The 17502-nt window shown below is 45.6% G+C and overlaps 1 non-coding gene across 1 annotated transcript; it reads right to left on the bottom strand.

Moving 5' to 3' along the window:
• Window positions 1–3750: 3750 nt before the first annotated feature.
• Window positions 3751–3841, bottom strand: trnar-ucu (transfer RNA arginine (anticodon UCU)). The gene is given in 2 exon segments: window positions 3751–3786; window positions 3805–3841. It is a non-coding gene; the product is annotated as a tRNA-Arg (tRNA).
• Between the last annotated feature and the right edge of the window lie 13661 nt (window positions 3842–17502).

Below are 17502 nucleotides of genomic sequence, written 5' to 3'. Positions count from 1 at the left end.
AGCCAAGAGCGACGTCTCAATTCATTCCATCTTCGCTGCCTTCGGAGAATACTTGGCATCAGGTGGCAGGACTATATCTCCAACACAGAAGTCCTTGAAGCGGCCAACACCCCCAGCTTATACACACTACTGAGTCAGCGGCGCTTGAGATGGCTTGGCCATGTGAGCCGCATGGAAGATGGCAGGATCCCCAAAGACACATTGTACAGCGAGCTCGCCACTGGTATCCGACCCACCGGCCGTCCATGTCTCCGTTATAAAGACGTCTGCAAACGTGACATGAAATCGTGTGACATTGATCACAAGTCGTGGGAGTCAGTTGCCAGCATTCGCCAGAGCTGGCGGGCAGCCATAAAGACAGGGCTAAATTGTGGCGAGTCGAAGAGACTTAGTAGTTGGCAGGAAAAAAGACAGAGGCGCAAGGGGAGAGCCAACTGTGCAACAGCCCCAACAAACAAATTTCTCTGCAGCACCTGTGGAAGAGCCTGTCACTCCAGAATTGGCCTTTATAGCCACTCCAGGCGCTGCTTCACAAACCACTGACCACCTCCAGGCGCGTATCCATTGTCTCTCGAGATAAGGAGGCCCAAAAGAAAGAATCAATCTTTTAGTCATTCTTTGCTGTTTTTTATATTCTGTCCAATCTTCTGACCTGCCTCCCATCTTTGCACAATTATAGGCTTTTTCTTTAAGTTTGATAGTATCTTTAACCGTTTTCGTGAACCATGGATGGTGAGTCCCACCTTTGGAATTTTTCTTTCTCGTTGAAATGTATCTATTCTGTGTATTCTGAAATTTTCCTTAAATGTCTGCCACTGCATCTCTATTGACTTATCCCTTAACCTAATTTGCCAGTTCACTTTAGCTAGCTCTGCTTTCATGCCCTTATAATTGCCCTTATTTAAGTTTAAAATACTCGTTTGGGACCCACTCTTCTCTCCCTCAAACTGAATGTAAAATTCAATCATATTCTGATCACTACTACCTAGGGGCACCTTAACTATGAGGTCATTAATTAATCCTATCTCGTTGCACAATGCCAGGTCTAGTATAGCCTGCTCTCAGGTTGGCTCCAGAACTTATTTTTCCAAGAAATTATCCCAAAAACATTCTATGTACTCCTCATCTAGGCTACCTCTGCCCATCAGAATTTCCAGTCTATATGGAGATCAAAATCCCCCATAATTATTGCTGTACCTTTCTGACAAGCTGCCATTATTTCTTTTTTTTATACCCCATCCTACAGTGTGGTTAATGTTAGGTGGCCTGTGCACCACTCCCACAAGTGACTTCTTGCCTGTATTATTTCTCATCTCAACTCAAACTGCTTCGACATCATGATCTCCTGAACTTAGGTCATCCCTCTCTATTGCGCTAATACCATCATTAATTAACAGAGTTACCCCCACCACCTTTTCCAAGCTTCCTGTCCTTCCTAAATGCCATGTCACCTCCAATATTCTCATCCCAATCTCTGTCGCCCTGCAGCCATGTCTCTGTAATGACTATCAGATCGTACTTATTTATTCTATTTGTGCTCTCAGTTCATCTGTTTTGTTTTGAATGCATCATGCAGTCAGATACAGAGCACTTAGTTTTGTCCTTTTATTATTTTTGTAACCTCTAGCCTTATCTGTTGATTTACTCTTAGATTTGTACATTCTGTCCCTTCCTGTCACAGTCTGTTTATCATTTCCCATATTTATACCTTTCTCTCTTGCCTTGCCTCTCCTCCTTGATTCACCATATCTTCCCAAATTTGATCCCTTGCCCCCACTATTCAGTTTAAAACCGTCTCTACGTCCCTCGTTATGTGGCTCGCGAGAACACCGGCACCAGCACGGTTCAGGTGTAGACCGTCCCAACGGTACAGCCACCTCTTTCCCCAGTACTGGTGCCAATGCCCCACGAACCAGAACCCACTACGACCACACCAGTCTTTCAGCCGCACATTACTTTCTCTAATCTTATTTGTCCTTTGCCAATTTGCACATGGCTCAGGTAATAATCCAGAGATGATTACCTTTGAGGTTCTGCTTCTTAATTTGGTGCCTAGTTCCTCATACTGACTTTGCAGAACCTCTATCCTTGTCCTGCCTATGTCGTTGGTACCGACATGGACCACGACAACTGGATCCTCCCCCTCCCATTGTATGTTTCGCTCCAGCCCTGAGCAGACGTCCTGAATCCTGGCACCGGCAGGCAACACAGCCGTCTGGACTCTTGCTCTTTGCTGCAGAGAACAGTGTTAATCCACCTTACTATACTGTCCCCTACTACCACTACATTCCTTTTTTCTCACTCTTTGAGCCGCAAACACATTTTTTATTTTCAAAATATACTTTATTCATAAAAATCTGCAAAAATTACATTGCCAAACAGTTTCAAACAGCACCAAAAAATACAAACATTGCAAGGGAGATCAGTTTCCTTCTCTCCTATCATGAGTTTCTTCACAACCCTTCCATTTCACTATTGTCATGCCAATTACAGTTTTACATTTACAGCAAAAGAAAATATCAACGATACAGTTCGAGGGATTTCCCATGGATCCAGCCCCTCAGTTCAGCTTGGTGGGGGGACCTTACACTGTGGTCTTTCCCTATTGAGCCTTTGCTGTGGCTGCTCCAAGCTTTAGTGCGTCCCTCAGCACGTAGTCCTGGACCTTGGAATGTGCCAGTCTGCAACATTCGGTGGTGGACAACACTTTGCGCTGGAAGACCAGCAAGTTTCGGGCAGACCAAAGGGCGTCTTTCACCGAATTGATAGTCCTCCAGCAGCAGTTGATGTTTGTCTCGGTGTGCGTCCCTGGGAACAGCCCTGAGAGCACAGACTCCTGTGTTACAGAGCTGCTTGGGATGAACCTCGACAAAAACCACTGCATCTCTTTCCACACCTGCTTTGCAAAGACACATTCCAGGAGGAGGTGGGCGACCGTCTCTTCCCCACCACAGCCAACGCGGGGCACTGTGCGGAGGGGGCGAGACTTCGGGTGTGCAGGAAGGATCTGACGGGAAGGGCCCGTCTCACCACCAGCCAAGCTACGTCTTGGTGCTTGTTTGAAAGTTCTGGTGATGAGGCATTCCGCCAAATGACTTTGACGGTCTGCTCAGGGAACCATCCGACAGGATCCACCGTTTCCTTTTCCCGTAGGCCCTTGAGGACATTCCGTGCAGACCACTACCTGATGGACCGGTGGTCAAAGGTGTTTTGCCGCAGAAACTAAACACTTACTGCAGACGTGTTTGCCCTGGATCACACTGGCATCCAGGAGCTCCCACATGCTGCAGCTGTGACACATCACCTGTCCTGTCATCCTTAACGTGTTTCAATTCACTACTTAATTATTTTATTCAATTGTTTATTTTGTTGTATATTTTATTAAGCTTACCACTAGTTTGTTTACTATTTTAAACATTAGGACTAAAATGGACCTCAATCACTTACCAGATACTCATCAAACATGCAGCTTTTTCCAAACCAATCAACTACCTGCTTGCCTGTGATGTCACAGCTCAACAGATCCTCACCAAACAGCTCCTTCCACCGCACCGAAGCAAGAACCAAATCCTGTGAACTCACCCCAGCGGCTCTCTGTTCCCCTGCTCTCACTCTCCATTGTAATGTTACTCCTTGATTTTTTTACCCCAGCTCTGCTCCTCTCTCTCTCACTCTGTCTCTGAGTCGGTGCTTTTGACACACTTGTTAACTCTCTGTTCCGTCGTGCTCTTCTGTCTCTGGTCCAAAATCTGACTCTGGTGGGATTTGAACCCACAACCTTTGAATGCCTTCTTTATCATTATTTAGAAGTCCAACACGCTATCCATTGCGCCACAGAGCCGCTCATATTTTGATAAACATCACCAAGGCCTTTGATCTTGTCAGCAGAGACGGACTCTTCAAACTGCGATGGAAACTCGGCTGCCCTCCTGAACTCTTGGGCATCATCTCTTCTTTCCACGAGAACATGCACAGTTCCATCAGTTACAATGGAGCAACATCAGACACTTTCAAGATCAGCAGTGGGGTAAAGCAGGGCTGCGTGCTGGCGCCAACTCTCTTAGGAACAGAGGAACATAGGAGTAGGCCATTCAGCCCGTCGAGCCTTTTCTGCCATTCAATTCGATCATGGCTGATCATCTACCTCAACGCCCCTTTCCCGTGCTCTCCCCATATCCCTTGATGTCATGAGTATCAAGATTTCTAACAATTTCTGTCTTGAACATGCTCAATGATTGAACTGCCACAGCTCTCTGGGGTAGAGAATTCCAATGATTCACCACCGTCTGAGTGTAGAAATTCAACCCTATCTCAGTTTTAAATGGCCTACTCCTTATTCTGAGACTTGGTCCCCTGATTTTAGACTCACCAACCAGGGCAAACATCCTATCTACATCCACACTGTCACACCCTGGAAGAATTTTATCAGTTTCAATGAGATCACCTCTCATTCTTCGAAACTTTAAGGAATACAGGCCCAGTTTCCTCATAAGACAATCCCACCATCCCAGGGATTAGTCTGGTGACCCTCTGTTTCACTCCCTCTATGGCAAGTATATCCTTCCTTAGATGAGGAGACCAAACTATACACAATACTCCAGCGCGGTTTCACCAAGGCTCTATACAATTGCAACAAGACATCTTTACTCCTGTACTCATGACCCCTCGTGTGAAGGCCAACATACCATTTGCCTTCCTAATTGATTGCTGCACCTGCACAAGAGCTTTTAGTGTCTCATGAACAAGGACACCCAGGTCCCTTTGGACATCAACACTTCCCAACCTCTCACCATTTAAGAAATACTCTGTCTTTCTGTTTATTCCACCAAAGTGGAGAACTTCACACTTACTCACATTATATTCCATCTGCCATGTTCTTTCCCATTCACTTAGCCTCTCCAGGTTCCCTGGAAGCCTCTCTGCATCCTTCTCACAGCTCACACTTCACCTAGCTTTGTGTCATCTGCAAACTTGGAAATATTACATTTAATCCCTGCATCCAAATCATTTATTTCGGTTGTTAACAGCTGTGGCTCCAACACTGATCCTTGCAGTACCCCAATAGTAACAGCCTGCCATCCTGAGGAGGACCCGTTATTCCTGCTCTCTGTTTTCGTTCTGTTAACCAATTCTCAATCCATACCAGTATATTATCTCCAATCCTATGTGCTCTAATTTTGTTTTCTCACCTCCTGTGTGGGACATTACCAAAGCATCCACTGGTTCTCCTTTATCTGTTCTCCAGGTAACATCCTCAAAAAACTCAACGGGTTTTTTCAAACCTGTTTTCCTTTTCATAAAACTATGTTGACTCTGCCCAATCATATCATTATTTTCTAACTGTCTAGTTATCACATCCTTTATAATTGGTGTATTCTTCTCCATGCTGCTATTGTACACTTTCAGTGACTCAGATGGGGGTGTTCACCTGTATATCAGAGCTGACGACAAGCTGTTCATCTTGGCAAGACTCCACTTGGACGTAGAGACTTGGACGTAGAGACTCCACTTTCCATCAACATTGACAACATCACTTTGGAGGTTGTCAACAGCTTCACATACCTTGGATCAACAATCACCAGCAATCTGTCCCTTGATGCTGAAATCAGCACCAGGATTGCCAATGCTGCAGCTGTCATGTCAAAGTTGAGAAGACGGGTGTGAACCGACAGCAAACTGACCGTAAATACAAAGCTCCACGTGTACCAGGCTTGTGTTCTCAGCACCCTCCTTTATAGTAGAGAATCATCAACATCTTATACAAGCCAAGAAAAGCAGCTGAACAGCTTCCACCTCCACTGCCTCAGATGGATATTGGACATCTCCTGGCAGGACAGAGTGCCGAATGAGGAAGTACACCAGCGTGCAGGGATCCACAGCATGTTTGCCCTCTTGAGTCAGAGGCGGCTCTGTTGACTGGGCCAAATGAATGACAGTCACATTGCCAAATACATGCTCTGTGGTGAGCTTGCTATAAGCACAAGACCAACAGGTCAGGGAAAAAATCAAGTTATTTGGAGAGGTTTGAGTTAATTAAGGAGAGTGGGCATGGATTTATAAATGGAAGTTCATGCTTGATGAATCTAACTGCATTTTTTGATAAACTATCTGAGAAAGTTGATGAAGGGAATGCAGTGGATGTTGTTTATATGGATTTTACAAAAGCATTTTATAAAGTACCACATAAAAGGGTGGTTAACAAAATTGAGGTTCATGGATTAGGAGGGTCAGTGTCCATTTGGATAGGAAATTGTTTTAAGGACAGAAAACAGCGAGTCATATGAAATGGTTCTTGGTCAGACCGGAGGATAGTCGACAGTGGTGTTCCCCAAGGGTCAGTGCTAGAACCATTGCTTTTTTTTGCTACAGATTAATGACTTGGATCTTGGAATATCGAGTAGAATCTCAAAATATGCCGATGACACCAAACTTGGAGGAGTGGCAAACAGTGAGGATGATATGAACTGCCTGAAACAGGATAGTTATCGGCTAGTAGGATGGGCAGACAGGTGGCAGATGGAATTTAATAGTGACAAGTGTGAGGTGATGCATTTTAGCAGAAGAAATAGGGAGAGGCAATATATACTCAATGTTACAGTTCTGAAGAGTGTGCTGGAATAGAGGGGCCTGGAGTACATGTCCATCATTCTTTGAAGTTGGCAAGACATATTGCGAGAGTGGTTAGCAAAGCATGTGGGATCTTGGGCTTTATAAATAGAGACATTGAGTACATAAGCAGGGTTGTTATGCTGAACTCTGGTTAGGCCCCAATTGGAGTGTTGCATTCAGATCTGCTCACCAATCTTTAGAAAGGATGTGCGGATTCTTGAGAGGATGCAGAGGAGATTTACCAGAACAGTTCCAGGGATGGAGAGTTTTAGTTTCAAGGTTAGGTTAGAAAAACAGGGTTTTTTCTGCCTGTATCAAAGGAGATTGAGGGGAGAATTGATAGAGGTGTCGAAGGCTATGACAGTTTTAGATAAGTTGGCAAAGAAAAATTGTTCCCATTAATATTGGTACAAGGACTAGGGGATTCAGATTGAAGGTTTTGGACAAGAGATGCAGGGGGAATGTGCGGAAGAGCTTTTTTACACAGTGATTGGTAATGATCTGTAACTCGCTGCCCCCGAGGGCGGAGGAAGTGGAGACAATCGTTGGTTACAAAAGGAATTTCGATGGGCATTTGAAGGAAATAAATTTACAGGGCTAGGGGGATCGAGCAGACGAGTGGGACTGACTGGATCGCTCCATGGAGAGCTGGCCTGTACTCGATGGGGCAAATGGCCTCCTTCCATACCACAAATGACCCAATGACTCGATGAGTCTATGTCACTCTCAGAATCAAGACAACAGAGTGACAGATTTAACACAACATTATAACATATGTTTTGTTTGACAAATTCAATAATAACTCGTCTCCACTCCTAGTATTTCTAAATCCCACACATTCACTATAATGTCAACAATTATTTCCTGTTGTGTCTCTCTCAGATTTGTAAACTTCACTATATTGGAGTGAGGTGACATCTACTGGCGGGAAGCAAGAACTGCAATCAAGCAGCAGAAACTCCACAGTCTGTCAGGGTTAAAGAAACATTGCAATATGAGGAAATAGTGAAGGGGTTTGATCGGGTTGATGGAAACATGATTCCACTTGTGGTATCGTATGAAGCAAGGGCCGGAAATATAAAATTGTCATTAATAAAAGAAATGAGGAATTCATGAAAAATGCATTTGCTTAGAGAATGGTTATAGAGATATACAGCACTGATATAGGCCCTTTGGCCCACTGAGTCTGCACTGACCATCAACCACCCATTTATACTAATCCTATGTTAACCCAGAATTCCCTACCACATCCCCACATTTCTCCTATCACCTACCCTGGGGCCAATTTACAACAGTCAATTTATCTATCAACCCACAAGTCTTTCGTTGTGGGAGGAAACCAGAGTACCTTGTGGAAGCCCACATAAACAACTTGCAAACTCCACACAGGCAGTATACAGAACTGAATCGGGGTCATTGAAGTTGTGAAGCTACAGTGCTCACCACTGCACCACCCTTAGAATGTGGATAGAGTAAAAAGTGAGATTGGATGGACAGAAGCAGTCTGAAAAGATGGCTCAAACAAAAGGTGAAAACCCTGAAATGTTAACTCTGTTTCTCTCTCCACAGATGCTGTCAGAGGTGCTGAGTATTTCCAGCACTTTCTGTTTTTATTTCAGCTTTGTAGGATATTGTTTTGATCTGAAAAAAATGCATGATCAGCTGTGGGTGCCAGTGAAATTCCACAGGAGCCAATAAAAACCATGCCAACGGTGGCTCGTTGGTCTAGGGGTATGATTCTTGCTTTGGGTATATAAGTGATTAATATGTGAGAGGTCCTGGGTTCAAATCCCAGACGAGCCCTTCTCTGTTGCCATTTTTAGTTTAAGGTCATCAATTGCTTTCAGCCTTCCAGAAAGCGGAATCGATTTCCAAACTGAGCCTGCTTGAGGACCGGGGAACTGGATTCAAAGAGCTAGTCGACAAAATTGAAATGAACAAAATATACAGATTGTCAAGTGGGAATATAAGGTTGCAACAGTAACTAAAGGCCTGCTCGGGTCAGCAAATGAAACCCGACCCAAGCCTGACAGCACCACATCCGACCTGGTCCGAGTCCTTTCATTTTTTTCCCGTGCCCGAACTGACCACCAGAATGTTCAGTTAAACTTGCTTCCGTTTTTCACTTTTTAAGCTTGTGCAGGTCAGGCAACAAAAACTGTAACTGGACTTGAAAGGTTGTTGAAATGTACATGAAGATTAGAGCTACGTACCGGAGGTGATGAGCTGAAGATTGTTACCATAGAAGTTAGTGATTGTTAGGTCACTAGTTAAAGAGAAAGTCATGGAGTTGTGCCCAGACAGGTTGTCCCACATTGTATTGATTAAAATATTGCCCGAAGGCTAGAAAATATCATTATACATTCCCTAGACTCCTGCTTTACAGGTTGAAATACTTTCTGCAAGTTTATCCAGAGAGCAGCTGAGATGCAGAGACCAGTAAGGTCTTGAGTGATTAATTAGTATAAAATATAGATTCTTATATTAAAGAGATTGTGCTCTACCTTCGATGGAATCGCTCACTGCAGACTAGTGCGGAGTGTTTCCCGCCTTGACGTCCTGGCTGTCACTGGTTCTTGAGTCCAGGCCTCTGGATTACTGGTCCAGTAATCTTTGAAATTTCTCCCTTGATCTAATATTTTAATCTGGTAAGTCAGATTTTACAAAAAAAAATTAAATGATTTAAGACTGCTTCATGTTCAGCAGTGCCAAATGAATAAAGAAATTCAAATATATTCAAAATTATATATCAACTATTAAATACTAATGCCCAGCTTTGAATACAAAAAATGCCTCTAATTGTGTTCTGGTCTGGAATGGAATTCTTCAGTGTTTCTGTTTAGCTTGGATTGACTCATCGATTTTCTTGTTTTTCACTTTGTCGATGCCTTTGAATAATTGTGGATTCTTCTTCAGGGAGTCTTCTTTCACCAGGTAGTTCTGACCTCTGATGATGTTGATCGTAATCAGCTTCAATTTGCTGATAGTTTTGGAAGTGAGCAGATTTCCTTTGCTTGAGTTTACAACATGGAACTTAGTCTGACGTGTGGACCCATGGGAGGATTTGAAAGCTGCCCTTGCATTGGAGCATCCAGTTGCATCCATCCAAACAGAGGTACAGTAGAAGTGACATATTCAGTTCAGTCTGTCGATCATGGGACTTTTAATCTCAGGGTTGTGAGTTTGAGCGCCATTTAGTTTTTCCACTTTTTAGGCTTCATTAGCAGAGAGTACAAGGAGTGTTTGAAATGAAATTCAACAACAGTATGAGAAACGTTCTCTTTCATTCGGGACTCTTAACTCTCTGCAGCATCTCGCTGTGAAAGATTGAACTTTATCTCATTTCTTTTTCAGCTGGGAGTCAGTGCGGCTCAGTGGGACTTCTGGCTGTCTCCCACCTCACAATCCATCAGTGCTGAGAAAGCAATGGGGAATATTACTCATGGCTGAGTAAGCAGAGGGCACCGATTTAAGGTGAATGGGAAAAGAACCAAAGGCAACATGAGGAAAAACCTTTTTTATGCAGCAAATGGTTAAGATCTGATATGCACTGCCTGAGACGGACGGAGGAACATTCAACCATAGCTTTCAAAAGGATATATGATAATTATCTGAAGGGAAAAAAAAAATCAGGTTTTCATGGAATACATGAGGATGTGGCATGAGCTGATTTGCTTGTGCAGAGAGGCAGCACAAGCACAATGAGCTGAATCCCTCCTTTTGTGCTGCAAGTATTCTGTGATCAATGATTCTATACAAAGTGAAACCAACATTCACATATGAGAAACTGACAGGTACAGTGTAAACCCCACACTAACAAACCAGCAAATGCCAGGGACAGAGTAAAACCAACAAGAAACTGACAGATACTGTGTGAAACCCAAAAATCACTTTTTAGGATTTAGCAGTTAATGTGTAAAAACCTCTCTTCAATATCCATCCTGCAAGGTACAAAGAAAATTAGGTACAAACCCAGGCTCATACTTCGAAGACTGAGAGATAAAGAGCAAAACACAGACTCACCTACAAGAGGCTGACAAGTACAGAGAATAAAACAGAGGGGGTGCAGATTAAAAACACATGCATGTAATGGATACTGATAGGGATAGAATCAAACCCTTTCTCACACATGACATGAAAATTGGTGGTGTCGTAAATAGTGAGGAGGAAAGCCTTAGATTACAGGCCAATATAGATCATCCGAGGCAGAGAATATAAGAGCAGGGAGGTTATGACGGAGCTGTATAAAATGCTAGTTAGGCCACAGCTGGAGTACTGTGTACTGTTCTGGGCACCACACTATAGGAAGGATGTGATTGCACTGGAGAGGGTGCAGAAGAGAGTCACCAGGATGTTGCCTGGGCTGGAGCATTTCAGCTGCGAAGAGAGACTGAAAAGGCTAGCGTTGTTTTCCTTAGAGCAGAGAAGGCTGAGGGGAGATAAGATTGAGGTTTACAAAATTATGAGGGGCATTGATGGGTTAGATAGGAAGAAACATTTTACCTTAGCGGAGGGGTCAATAACCAGGTGGCATAGATTTAAGGTAAGGGGCAGGAGGTTTAGATGGGATTTGAGGAAATAAATTTTACCCAGAGGGTGGTTGGAATCTGGAACGCACTCCCTGAAGAGGTGGTAGAGGCCGGAACCCTCACAACATTTAAGAAGTATTTAGATGAGCACTTGAAATGCTATAGCATACAAGGCTACGGGCCAAATACTGGAAAATGGGATTAGAATAGTTAGGTGCTTGATGGCCAGCACAGACTCAATGGGCTGAAGGGCCTGTTTCTGTGCTGTATAACTCTATGACTCTATATCAGAAACTGATAGATCTGGACAAAAGCTGATGTTCACATACAAGTTGTTGAAAGATATGTGGTGAAACTCATTTTTTTTTAATTTCCAAAATATACTTTATTCATAAAAATCTGTAAAAATTACATTCCCAAACAGTTTAAAACAGCATCAAGTCAAAAAATACAAACAGTGCAAAGGTGATCAGCTACCTTCTGTACAATCATGAGTTGCCTCACAACCCTTCCATTTCATTGTCATGCCATATACATTTTTACATTTACAGCACACAAAATTTCTCCGATACAGTTCGAGGGATTTCCCATGGATCCAGCCCCTCAGTTCAGCTTGGTGGGGGGACCTTACACTGTGGTCTTTCCCCATTGAGCCTTTGCTGCGGCTGCCCCAAGCTTTAGTGCGTCCCTCAGCACGTAGTCCTGGACCTTAGAATGTGCCAGTCTGCAACATTCGGTGGTGGACAACTCTTTTCGCTGGAAGACCAGCAAGTTTCGGGCAGACCAAAGGGCGTCTTTCACCGAATTGATAGTCCTCCAGCAGCAGTTGATGTTTGTCTCGGTGTGCGTCCCTGGGAATAGCCCGTAGAGCACAGACTCCTGTGTTACAGAGCTGCTTGGGATGAACATCGACAAAAACCACTGCATCTCTTTCCACAAAGTTAACTCACATAGCAATAGCAGAAACAGTCACAAACCAAAAACTGAAACATACAGAGTAAAAACCCACATTCTCACACCAGAAATTCACGGCTACAAAGTGAAGCTGACTCTCTCCTCCCAGGCACTGACAGGTACAAAAGAAAACACGCACTAACATATCAGGAAATGAAATGTAGGAAATAAAACCTGATTATCATGTCAGAGATTGGCATTAATGACAGTTGTGGTACCTAGAATGCTCTGCGCTCCAGAATTTGCCTTGTCTCTGATAAGGAGCAGGCGCGGTAGTGGCTGAGCTCCATCTGCAGCTGGAGCGGAATATTCACAAAGTGCAGGGAGACCGCGCCCGTAGCGGGTGCACACAGCTGGAGCAGGGCGTCAAGGCCACAATAGGATGGAACAATCCCGTTTGTGTCCCTGCGGGTGGTGGTGAAGCTTTTCCCTGTGAGGCTTCCCGAAACTGCCCGCCAGCAAGGTCAACTGATCAGAGAACGTCTGTAAATGGATAGGAATTGGGGCTTGGGCAGGGAGCGTCTCTAAATGAATAAGATTTGGGGACTGGGCAAGGAGCGTCTGTAAATGGATAAGAATTGGGGATTTAGCAGGGAGCGTTTTTTCGTCCGTTCGTGGGATGTGGGCGGCGCTGGCTCGATCTCAGCTGCAGTAATGTGTCCAGTTCTGGGCACCAGGTTTCAGAAAGGACATCAAAGCTTTTGAGACAGTTCGGAGGAGATTTACGAGAATGATCCCAGAGATGAGGGGTTTCAGTTCTCTGGACAGGGTGGTGAAGCTGGGATTGTTGGCCAAAAATGTCAAGGGGAGGTGAGGAGCGATCTTTTTACCCAGTAACTGATTCGGATTTGGAATGAATTGTCTGACAGGGTGCTGGAAACAGATTCAATTATAACTTTCATAAAGGAATTGGACAAATATTTCAAAGTGAATTTCTCCAGGACTATGGGGAAATAGGCAGGGGGTTGGACTAATTGCATCATTTTTTTCACAGATTCAGCACAGGCACAAAAGACCGATTGGCCTCCTTCTGTGCTGTATGATTCTATGAAATAGTGACAGTCAGGGCAAGTCTGTATAAGAAGGAGAAATGGAGACAGGTCAGGGAGAGCACATCACCAAAACTGAGAGATACTACATTGGACAGGGAGGGTCGGAGGGGGAGAGAGCATGTACATACAGTCAGAATCAGCACCTTCAGGGGAAGAGAGAGAGAGGAACCAGTGAGTGTCGAACTGAATCCAGCCAGAGTCAACCTGCTGAAACACCAGTGAGTTCACACTGGGGAGAGATCATTCACCTGCTCCGTGTGTCGGAAGGGGTTCACTCAGTCATCCAACCTCACTGAACATCAACTTGTTCACACTGATCAGAGACCTTTTTAATGTCCTGACTGTGAGAAGAGCTTTAAAAGCAGTAATGATCTGCTGAAACACCAACACATTCACTCTGGGGAGAGGCCATTCCCCTGCCATGTGTGTGGGAAGGGATTCACTCAGTCATTCAATCTGCTGCAACATCAGCAAGTTCACATGTAACTGCAGGGGTTGGATTCTGCTGTTGTTGCTGCTATTCATCACTTTCAGAGACAAAGTTGGGTCTTACTTTATAACCAGTGTAGTCCAGAGCAAAAGCGTCTTCTTAATGTTGAGATAAACGGGAGAAGAAACCGGGAAGTGGAGGCGAGGATGGGGGAGGTGCTGCACCCTCACTTTAATGGTGCACCCTCCCTCCCCCGGGGTCCTCGCTGCACGCCCGCCAGGCCTGGCGGCTCTGATTGGGGTCCTGAGAGCCCCTGAGACTCGGTGCAGCTGAGGCTGCGCTCACCCCCGCTCAGCTCTGTTGTGATATTTAAAATACGAAAGGCCTGTTAGACTGAGAGCTGATCTGGAATTTAGAAAGCAGCATTACTGGAGGCTCATTGCTGCTCAGCACAATCTCACCCCCGATCCTGGGAATTGTTGATTCTACACCCTGTAGTTCAGTTCTTCACTTAACTAGAGGGGGAGATGTGTGAGCAGAAAAACAGAGCAAATTAAAAAACACAGCTGGACAGATGTGCAACAGGTCAATCCACTGTTACAATAACTCCATCACTGACTCCCTCCTGACAGTAATCAGCTCTTTCACAGAGACTGTGGGTGGCTCTGAAAAGAGCCTTTGGTTTATTAGATGTCATTTTGGCCGCTTTACTTTTTCTGGGAGCTCTGAGCGCTGGTTTTCTTGGGCAGCAGCACGGCCTGGATATTAGGCAGCACCCCGCCCTGAGCGATGGTCACCCCTCCCAGCAGCTTGTTGAGCTCCTCGTTGTTGCGGACGGCCAGCTGCAGGTGTCTGGGGATGATGCGGGTCTTCTTGTTGTCCCGGGCCGCGTTACCGGCCAGCTCGAGGATTTCAGCGGTCAGGTACTCGAGCACAGCAGCAAGATAGACCGGGGCTCCAGCACCCACACGCTCAGCATAGTTGCCATTTCTCAGGAGCCTGTGAACACGGCCCACCGGGAACTGCAGTCCAGCCTGGGAGGAGCGAGACTTGGCCTTGGACCGAGCTTTCCTGCCAGTCTTTCCTCTTCCAGACATTTCCACAATCTCACAAATACTTTCACAAAGAATGGATAATTTCTCAGCTTTTGTCATAAGCTTAAAACAGTCAGGATGGCTGAGTGGTCTAAGGGGCTGTGTTCAGGTCGTAGTGTTTTCTGGAGGCGTGTGTTCAAATCCCAAATCTACCAAGTTGTGTTTTGACTGAACTGGAGGGATTTGGGAGCAGCGGTGAAGGGAAAGCATGGAAGAATATTGAGAAGGAAAATGAAAATGGACCCAAAGATGTTTCTTCAATACATTAAGGTAAGAGGCAACTAAAGAAAGAGGAGTGCACTGAAAAGACCAAAAAAATCACAGTGATTTTTGACATCTTGCCAGGATTGAGTGGCGCGTGCACGGGATGATGTCATTTTGCAGCGCCAACGTCATCACATTTCCGCAACAAATCCATCTTCGTGCATGCGTGATAAAGCGTCATTGGGTATCTAGCCACCCCATCCCCCCACCACTTGGCTGGAGGAAGTGGCTGAATGGGAGATTTTGAAGCTGTAGCTCTCCCCCCTCGGCAACACACTCCAGGCCTCGACGATTCCCCCCCTCAGTCGCTCGCTCCAGACCACGCTGCTCCCCCACCCCCCCACTCCCCTGGCCAGTTGTTCCTCGCTTCGCACTACCCCACTCTCTGGCCACTCGCTCCAGGCCGCGCCGCTTCCCTCCTCTCAGCCACTCACTCCTCCGTCGCCCTGTCACCCCTTGCGGCCCTCCTGCTTCTACAGGTGGCGCCTGGTGAAGAAATGTGGGAGCGAGTGTCACGGCCAGAGCTAGCAGCTGTGGGCTGGGCTGGGACAGGGTGGGGGGTGGGGGTGCGGAGAGCGAACAGCCAGAGTGCGGAATTTCGCCAGTAGGGAGGAGGGGGAGAAAGCGAGTTGCAGAGGGGGGAGAGCGGTCAGTGAGGTGGGAGCTAGTAGCTGCGTTTGGGTGAAGTCAGTCCTGGTCAGTTATATAAACAAATCACAATAACGAATTGGCAGCACATTTTATCCTCTGCCCGATTTTCCTTTCCATCGATCGGGGTGCTAATTCACTATCTTCCAATGGAAATTCAATCATAAAATTCCTTTTGTATTTAATAGGATTACTGAAATGTTAAATGGATCTGAGGATTACAGTTAGTATTAGCAAACGCACCCGAGTGAATTAGCACCCCAATCGATGGAAAGGAAAATCGGGGAAAGTATAAAATGTGCCGCCAATTTCGTTATTGAGATTCGTTGAGTAATTCGATTCTGCCCAGCACTGAAATTGGCGGCTTTTTTGAATTCAACCTTTCTGCCAGGACGACAATTTAAGCCAATGATTTGCTGTATTTTCTAATTCGAGGCTCGGCAATTGGTTAAGACATGCGAATGGGAAGAGGGTGACCAATCAGAAGTGGGCTCTGGATAGCGCGGGCTCAAACTGCGGGAATTCCAGGTCCCTGAATGACTGAGCTGAAACTGATCAGTTTCACAAACCCTGTCAGTTTCAGTGCAGGAAACACCGTCTCGGGGGAAATAACATCACAAGTGGGTCTGGTTCCAGTGACCGATTCAACGGCTGCTGCAAAACTCCCGGATTCCCTCATTGCAGCGAAATCATTTTGAAATTCTATGAAAACAATGAGTGATTCTGGAGGAGTGATGTGGCTTTTCACTGAGGGCATGTGTCGACTGGGGAAATAACTAAGTGTAGAGTCTCGGGCACTGTTTACACAGCCCGTTTAGAAAATCAAATCCACTGCACATCCTTGCTACAAATGAAATGTCAAATTTGGGGATTCTAGTTTTGTATCTCGAACACAGCACAGATTTATTCCAGACAGTTCTAAACAGCCTATCCCAGCTCCCGTTTCCAGGTCACTGCTCTCTCTGTGAGGCGGTGGGTGGCTCTTAGAAGAGCCTTTGTTGTGTGTTTGCTGGAAAGGGTCGAGTTGTTCAGCCGCTGAATTCGTAGAGAGTGCGGCCCTGCCGTTTCAGAGCGTACACCACATCCATGGCAGTGACCGTCTTGCGCTTGGCGTGTTCAGTGTCGGTGACCGCATCCCTGATCACATTCTCCAGGAAAACCTTCAACACCCCGCGAGTCTCCTCATAGATCAAACCCGAGATCCGCTTGACCCCGCCACGGCGAGCCAGGCGGCGGATTGCTGGTTTGGTGATGCCCTGGATATTATCACGAAGCACTTTGCGGTGCCGCTTTGCTCCGCCTTTGCCCAGTCCTTTCCCTCCTTTACCTCTGCCAGACTTTCTTTTATTAATTTCCAAAATATACTTTATTCATAAAAATCTGTAAAAAAAAAATACATTACAAAACAGTTCCCAAAAGCACCAAGTCAAACAATACAAAGAGTGCAAAGGAGATCAGTTTCCTTCAATACAGGAGTGAGTTGCCTCACAACCCTTCCATTTCATTGTCATGCCATGTACATTTTACAGCAAACAAATATTTTCTGGCTACAGTTCGAGGGGTTTCCCATGGATCCAGCCCCTCAGTTCAGCTTGGTGAGGGGACCTTACACAGTGGTCTTTCCACATTGAGCCTTTGCTGCGGCTGCCCCAAGTTTTAGTGCGTCCCTCAGCACATAGTCCTGGACCTTGGAATGTGTCAGTCTGCAACATTCGGTCGTGGACAACTCTTTGCGCTGGAAGACCAGCAAGTTTCGGGCAGACCAAAGGGCATCTTTCACCGAATTGATAGTCCTCCAGCAACAGTTGATGTTTATCTTGGTGTGCGTCCCTGGGAACAGCCCACAGAGCACAGACTCCTGTGCTACAGAGCTGCTTGGGATGAACCTCGACAAAAACCACTGCATCTCTTCCACACCTGCT

The sequence above is a fragment of the Heterodontus francisci genome, chromosome 35 (genome assembly GCF_036365525.1).
Source record: "Heterodontus francisci isolate sHetFra1 chromosome 35, sHetFra1.hap1, whole genome shotgun sequence".
In the NCBI taxonomy this organism is placed as follows: domain Eukaryota; kingdom Metazoa; phylum Chordata; class Chondrichthyes; order Heterodontiformes; family Heterodontidae; genus Heterodontus; species Heterodontus francisci.
The sequence above is the reverse complement of the archived record's forward strand: the minus strand, read 5'-3'. Positions and strand labels throughout refer to the sequence as shown.